Raw genomic sequence first — 8,857 nt, forward strand, 5'->3', positions numbered from 1 at the left:
GGTTTGTAATGAGGTGGGTAGTACTTTCTAAAGTAACTTCCTGAAGTAATTGTACGTTTTAGAGAATTTTTACCATTTGCTATGGCGGATCCCGTCACACCTCGGAAGCGAAGCAGGGAAGGGCCTGGCTGGTACTTGGATGGGGGACCGTTTGGGAACACTAGGAAGCCTGGTGACTGTAGTGCGTGAGTGAGTGGTTGATGGTGGTCGCTATATATATATAAATATATATATATATAAAGTGCTATATAAGACAAATTATTATTATATGGTACTTTTTACTTCTACTCGTATTGTGATTGGAGGATCGGCGGTTGAAATCCAGCAGGTACACACTTTTGTGTCTTTGGGCAAGACACTTCTCCCACCTTACCACCAGTTTCTGTGTACACTGGTGTGTGAATGGGTGACTGGTTCCTTGATGTAAAGTCCTTTGAGTGCCTAAAGCAGGTAGAAATAATATAATGAAGTGTTTGTACTCTTACTCAAGTAAAACAAACACAGAGAGTACAGCACAGAGAGTCAATATTTAGATGTAGATTTGTGTTTCATGTACTTTATTCTTCTGTTTGGATATTATCATGTCATGACTGAATCGTAAAACAGTTACTGAGTATTCACAGTCCTCAAGAGGAATTTTCAAGTAGAAGGGTTCTTTCTACTCTTGCTTGAGTAATTATTTTGGTCACTACTTTTTACCTCTTAAATATTTTAGCTATTCTACTCACCTCTGGTAATGAGGCTTTTACTTGACTTGACAAACGCTTTAATGTCTGAGATAGTTGTCAAATGTGGAAATCCTTGAATTATACATGAATACCAGGGTGCAAGCAGTAATCAGGTGTCATCCTGCTGACTGCAGTTACAGTAACACAGTCCAGGCAGGTGCGGGGTACTGCCACAGCTGTTTAATGGAGGACAGAGCATTTTAAAATGTGGCAGTCAGTCAGGAATAACCAGAGTCTGTCCCAGACTGTTTGAAGATCAGATGGAAGAAAGAATGAGTTATTGTGCACTCAAACCTATTAGAGCTTGTTATAGCACAGGCCTATAATTATAAATAACTAGTTTATTTTAGACAATGAATTCCAGAAGTCAAGATGCCAAAGGAATATAATCAAACTATATTTTGTAAGAATGCTGAATTTTTGTTCAGTGAGATTTGTGAGTGACATATCAACAGAGAGTGAAGAGGAAGGGCTACATAGGAGACAGTGCTAGAAGGAGAGCGGTGTCTGCTGAGGACACAAGTGCACGTTTGTACATGTGCACACATGTAACTGTAAGTCCCCCTCACGTCGACCTGAGCATTAAACTGAATTACACACGGTCTCATCATTGAGAAAATGACACTGAAGTGTCCAGTGTAGCCTAAGCCGGGCTAAAAATTCTTGTGTGGACATGAATCACACATTTACCATGGTTTTGGTTTAATCTAAGCACTTGTATTTAAGCAGCGCCAGGAAATGAATATAAAGTCAATTTAATTTACCCCAAACACAGAGGAGCTCCATGTGCCAAGTCTGAGATGAGAGTGGAGAATCCCTGCCCCAGGCCCCAAAATAGTTGACTGACAATCCACATAAACGTGAATGTGCATGTTATCCCTTTTAAGCCTTTGTGATTAACCACAGCTCTGCTGCTGGTCCTAGAGTGATACACCATTTCCACACTGTTGTTCTAGAATTGTTTCATAGTCCGGGAAAACTCTCCATCTCTATCTTCTCTGCATTTGATGATGACTTCCCATCCTGCTATGATGTAAAACATTGTTGCTACTTCTTAGATGGTCAAGCTTTTTGCTTTCCCTCAAGGGGAGGGAAAATGCACATGCGGTTGCATTTGACAGAAACTACAGAAAGAAGTAATTTCCTTTCTTTCCCTGTGCTCACTGTAAGGTCAGTCTCTCACTCTTTCCTCTGCACATTCCAGTCTGTTTTGCATATCTTTGACCCCCTCCCTCAAACACAGTCTATACCTCACTGCATTTATAAAACAACATCTCCCTCTTATTCTGTGCAGCGCTCCTTGCGCTACCTGACATGGTGGCTTCATGCCCAATGAGTCACACCTCTGCTAAAATCATCAGAGATGTAGGGGGAGGAGAGCAGGGAGAAGTCGTCAGGGAGAGAGAAAAAGCAGGAGAGTATGACAGAGAAAAATATAGAAAATAAAAGTGGGAGGAGAGAGTTGGGAGAACGAGGGAGTCTTAAGGGAGTGAAAAGAGCATAGAGTGCATTTCACTTCTTGACTCCAGTAGTCAGTGTGTGCTTGTCAGTAAGAGTTAGCGTGTAGACAACAACACTTTCCACACACTGTAGTGCAATGGCACACACCCACTGAAACATATGGACAAAAAGTGACATGGTGCATGCGCCCACCTGCACGCATCCATACGTCCAGCAATCAGACATGCAAACAAACCAGTGTGTAGCAGCCCTGCCTCTGCATCTGCCTCCCCCACCCCTCCTCCCCGTTACCATTGGAAACCACACAAACACTCCCTGTTGGGCAACACTGGGAGTCAGGAGAGGACGTACACGGGTCACATATCTCTCGTACACAACTGGAAAGTTGCATTAGGTGCTTTGGGCACATCGGCAGTTTGTCTCCGTATGTATTAATCTTCAGTAATAATGTACACATGAATGTTTATGCTCGACTGCTTTATGCTACAACAGTTGTTTCCAACCTGGGGGCAGGTGCTATTATTTGAGCAAAGTAAATGATAGAGATTTAACTGATATGACCGTGAAAGGAGTACAAGCGCAGAGAACACTTTTGACTAAAATCAATGCTTATTTTCAATTATTTCTGTTTAATGCATTTGTGAGAGTCACGGTTTTGGACTGGGAAACTGGTCTGACTGAAGATTGATGCCTTTACCTCAAGATTTGGCTTTTGGTGCAGACTTTAGAGCAGCATATCAATCCATTCAATAATGTATGGGATTCTGTTTTAAAGGCTGAGGTTAGCTTATCACTGCACATGCAGATGGAAAGTGCTTGTGTTTTATCTTGGGTCTTTCACTTAGGCTGATTCCATAGTACCTCTACAAATGGTACAATCTTCCCCTTTGATAGGGTCAATCCTCATTGAAGCCCCAGGCTTAGGTAGCGGAACAGGTCTCGGCCCAAAGCGCTCATGTTCTCAAAGCCGTACCAGCCATAAAGCTCCCTATGCCCTTTGTGCAGCACACCAGACAAAACCCTGGAAGCAGGCCACTGAAAAACACATTCCCAAACTATTTCTAAACTCTTTTTTTTTTTTTACAAGTGTGGGATGGGATAGAACAACAATTACGGTAAAAAGTGACTAATATGTCACAGACGCGCTGTTGTTTTTTTCTTACCTACTCTTTCTTTTTCCATTCATCCTTGTCTTTTCTTTTGGGCATTTTACTTCAAACCTTTGTAATTACAAACAAAAGTGCTGACTCTTCTCCAGCTGAAACAATGATAATGATGAAGAGTGCGTGTGTCTTCATCAAAGACGCATTGTGGCTGATGCACAGACATGTGTGGAGGACAGAGAGGATTACATCTGGGCATGCAGCCGCAGTGCAGAGCGTGTTTGTGAGTGTGTGTTCGCTCCATGATAGCAATGATCCAACACACAGCTGCGCTCAGAGCTTGGCATTTCAATGAAGCTACACACTCCAGTAATGGAAGCAATACAGACCGACAGAAACAAAATTAGGAGCAGGTTGCATCTATGATAACTGCGTTGTAATAATAACAAGCATTTTAAATAATCCAATACAGACAGGTTCCTTTACAGATATTTTCTGTTTGGGCATTAAAAATAACCAAAAGGCAAAAGCAGTGGAATATATGCATGTACCTGTATCTAGGTAGTGGAACAGGTCATGTGCATGCTTCTGCAATTAATACATTTTTATGATGATGTTTTATGGATTGATTTAATCTTCTTCCTGTAATTTTATACAAGCCTCTTTTTTTTTCTAAGTAACCAAGAAAGTTTGTTTTCCCACACATGTAACAGAGAAACAGCCTCATGGCAGCTAAAAGTGAAAGAATAACAGAACGATGCAGCACAAAAACTAGAATACTCATCATCCACATTATGAGAAGTACTCACAGTCCTATTTCATTGACTGAATGTGACAGATAACTATATTTGACAGTGAGAGCCAAGTAAATGACGGTTCACATAGTACTTCCATCAACATGCATATGCTTAAAATATATTGGATTTTCTTTCCTTTGTGTGCACTACTGTCTGTTGACTGAAACATACTTTTTGTCTTGCCCTAAACAAGGGGAATTTGATATCAACAACAGTTTTAAGCCCAAGGTAAAGGCAGAGTTGCAGCATCTAGGGTGTATGTATCTAGGCTGTATGTATGTGGCGGTTGCGAGGTAGAGCAATAGTGTTGTGCCTGGTTGTGTTTGGAGCAGACCCAGGCCAGAGGAGCTCAAAGAACTGCATGTCATCATCAGAGCTGTCGAGGAGCCAAGTAGTAATCACACCCAGATCACCTACACGCTCACGCCAACTTACAACACCAGTCACTCCAGAGCACTGTGCAACTCTGGGACCGGCCCGAAAAAAGCCAGGAGACTGATTGAGAGCGAGAGAGAAAATGAAAGACAAGGCGTATATGTGTGGACCAAGTATGCATCCTGTGTGACTGCGGAGAGTGTGATCATAGAGTAAGCGGTGAGTGCAGGCTACAAATATGTTAGCTGGAGATGAGGGTGTATGTTCTCTCTTTTTTTTTTTTTTTACAAACTCTATCCATGTCAGTCTTATATCCCACCCCTCTATTTTCCATTTTACATTCTGCACCAGATGTGAACGTGTTGGAATATTAGATTACTAAAGGCGGCTTATTTCTGCAGTTACGTTCAAAACAACTTTTAAAGAGACTCACAACAGAGTCACACAACAGAATATGGACAAGAGGTGCATCACTACGTGGCCTGTTTTATCTGTGATTTTTTAATGGGGACTTATCATAATTATGACCTATAATCCATAATTATATGCACAGATTGGCTCTGACTTTTCTGAGGATGGTTAAGAATGTTGAGGACACTTCCGGGTTATATCTATGATGCAACAAATTCCAGAAAAACAGGAAACAGGATCACTCAATCCTGAGCGAATGAAGTAAAAGCTCAAAACTATGTTTCTTTTGCATGTATGACCTCAATACTCTACAGAACAATTCCCTGTTAAGATCTTAGATGAATCCAAGTTCAATGGTCAATCAACAGTATAGTGCGACGTTGCAAGGCGTAAAACCGCGTTGACTATTTAAACGTTCACTGTGGAACATTAATACTATATAATGACAGTCACAATATCTCAAGTAACATGATATTATTTTTACTGTAAGCCATGCATTGGATACTGTATTGAATTACGAGATACCTTGTGATTTCCAGCACAAATACATACAGTACATAGTATCTAAATATGGGTTGATGTCCACTTCTAAAGGACTTGCAGGTGATTGAGTACAAATAAAAGACAAAACGTAATACCCTCTCATTATCCAAATATCTAATACTGACAACAACCTATTAGTGATAACAGCTAATAATGTGATTGTGAGAAATGTTTGTGTGGTAACCGCGGTGTGCACACAATGTCCTCTATTCAGCTGCATTTATTTCAGCGACTTTTGCAAAATACAACAAAAAGATCATCGACATGGGACCGGATTGTACTGCTTTGTCTACAAAAGTGCTCTGAAATACATGTGATTCTAGTAATAATTTGGCAGTCCATATTTCATTCTTCTCTGAAATTCTAATGCGCTTGGATGAACTGAATCCTGATTTGAAAACATAAACCGTGAATCTCATCGCAATCCCAAAAACTCCACAGAAAATTTGCACTTGGATTTTTATTTTTATTTTTATTTTTTTTCTGAATTTGCTCGACTCATACCTCCCACATGTTATGGAGTTTGCGAAAGGTCACTGACGGAGTGGAGACAACCTGATAGCAGTTTAGCATCAGAGTAGAGTTAACACACTGTCAAATGCCACGCAATGAGCGCCTCGGCCGCAGAGACGAGCGCGAGTACGTCTGCGTGTCTATGTATAACAAACACTGGTGTGAAATGAGCGTGCTTGTGCGTATGTGTGAGGGCTACCCTGCTCAGGGCATTGACTGAATTGTTTCCACATGTGTCTTAACGTAGAGTTCTGGGCGGGTTCGGACAAGGGAGGAGAAGTGGGGCGCAGGGGGGGCTGCCGTAGTTGGTAAAGGGGGGGGGGGGGTCAGGTTTCATAGCACTGTGCAGCACATCTGGGTTGCAAGAATTAGGGTTCCCACGACTGAAAACTCACAGGACGCACACCTTAACTAGAGTGGGTACGCAGAAGGCCTTTTTGACAAGCACACAGCTGCTTACATGACTCCCTGTTTATGTAACAGGAGCGCTGCTGACTTTATTTCTTCGTAACCTTTCGAATCTTTTACAACATCTTCAAACACCACTACTTCCCTGGCACATGTCTCCCAGGCGTTTTACAGCTACTACACATGGAAGGAAAATGTGAATGTATTCTCACTAATCATTTTGAGAGAGGGAGAGAAGGGGGGGGGGGGGGGGGGGGATAGACAGGAGAAAGGAGGGGGGGGGGGGGTTGGGTTTTGGGACAGGGGACAGACAAGTGCAGCCCCTGGGCAGGCAAGGCAGTTTAGCAGGTGACGAGGGGCGAGGAGACAGGACAATGCGGGTGTCAAGAGTGCAAACGTGAGAATCGGGACAGACTGACAGAGGGATAAAAGCTGGTCGGAGGTGAATGGAAAGAGAAGAGATGGGCTAAATGGGGCCATGCCAGTTCCATAAATGTTTAATTACCACCAGGTTTATTCATGTTAAACACAGCGGTCCAAAAGAAAGACAGAGCTCAAAGAGTACAAAATCTGTCTAGAGCTCCCAAATCTAATTTACACAACAAACACAGAGAGGAGAAAAGAGAGCAGGGCAAAAAAAAAAAAAAAAAGAAGAAAAGAAGAAAAAAAAAAAAAAAGAACGGGAGGGGAAAAAGAAACGGCGAGGGAGAAAATGCTAATTGGCTACAGTTGGGCATGTCTGGCCCGAGATGAAAGAACAGGAGGACACAAGAACGAGGGGCAGAAGAATGAGAACGCAAGAGCTTTGATGGGAACCAACTATGGGTAATGCGTGTCATGTCAGGAACTCAGCATGTTACTGCTATTAGGGCTGTTGTTTTCTGCTCACCTGTGGGTTGTCTCCTCCAAAAACATCATGAATGAATGAAGAGCTCATAAAACCCCCCGACAGTAGATAGCCACTTTGCTCTGTGAGATGTGTGTGGCGAGCACGGCAGGCGTACATATAGTTTATACTGTTTCGCATAGGCATTGCCAAAAGAAAAAACTGAAAATTAAGAATAGGTTGAGTGGGAGGGCAGCCAGTTATAATGGACTACTGTAGTTCTGTGATACACCAGGTTGACAGTGGCAACAAAATGGGCTTATAAATTCAAATGGATGATATGACCTTTCCAGACAGACATCGAGGAAAATCCAGTACACAGAAGCCAGGGGTGGGCAGAGAGTGAAGGAGAACACAAATGGTCTTTCGCATCTTACAGTGTCCAAAAAAAGTGCTATTTAAAACTGACGCTTTAAAAATACTATGACGCTATAATTTTGCAGTAGTGATAGTCGAAATGAGATTTAGCGCCACTCTGCTGCCATTTTCTTAACTTGTGTTGCTCCATGGATGAATGTGCCTTTTACTGACAAAATAACACAAAATACAGTATCCTCCATGTTTGTTGATATTGTGATATTGTAATATATACTTAACAGGGGAAAACTTTGGTGTACTGTATTGGGTTTTGCGTGCTTGAAGCAGAAGTGAAACGTGCATGTACTCCACAAGTGCAAACTTTCCCAGCTGTGCAGTTCTGGCACTGTCTGTTGCACCGGTCCTGGGACACTCAAACAGTTCTGGCTAGAGAGGCCTTTCTGTGCGACTCCTAACCTCGATGGCTGCACAAAAGGCTTAAAATTCTATTGGTCTCCGGTGCGAGCGCGAGTTGTATAGGGACCCCCCAGGCCAATGCGTTCAGTCTCACTCTGTAAATTTCTCTCGTTTTGTCCAGCCTCATCTCCTGTTCATCACATCTGACTCCCCTCCTCCAAGCCTCCCCTGTGTTTTCACTTAAGATTATTCCAGCATTACCCCAAATCCCCCCGCATGCCTTCTGTCCAGAGCAGAGCCTAAATGTCACTATTCAAACCATGATACCAACTTAATAGGGTGGTATGGTCTGCACAAGGGGTCACGATAGGCCTGACCTGAACCACACTTATACATTGTGTTGAAATGTGCAGTAACTCGGGCCTGTGTCTCCGGGCTGATACAGCATCTGTGCCTTGTTAAACATATTACAGTTATGCAAGGAACACTTACTAAATATTTTTATTTATTGAAGTTAAAGCCAGACTGCTGAACATTCCAGGTTATATTTCACTACGTCACGAGAGCAATTACTCATAACATACATAAACAAACATGACGGTGATACCTTGCTCCTAATGAGCTGCTAGACGCCGACAAAGCAATTTGTGCAGTGGGTTCTCAAAATAAAGCAATTTGTAGAGGCCCAAATATATTTAAACCTTATGTTTGGCCACCTGTTGTCAAAGCAAAGTAGTCATATCTCCATAGAGACGGGCTGGTGATGTCCCGCTCCAAAGCAAGTCTCCGCACACAGTAAACATGCATGTTTTTTGGGATTGATTTGATTGAGGTGATGAGGTGGCACAGCGGTATCGACTTGTCACATGCATGTTCTCCCTGTGTCTGTGTTAGTTTTCTCCAGGTTCTTCAGTTTCC

This window comes from Gobius niger, assembly GCF_951799975.1.
Source record: "Gobius niger genome assembly, chromosome: 5".
NCBI classification, from domain to species: domain Eukaryota; kingdom Metazoa; phylum Chordata; class Actinopteri; order Gobiiformes; family Gobiidae; genus Gobius; species Gobius niger.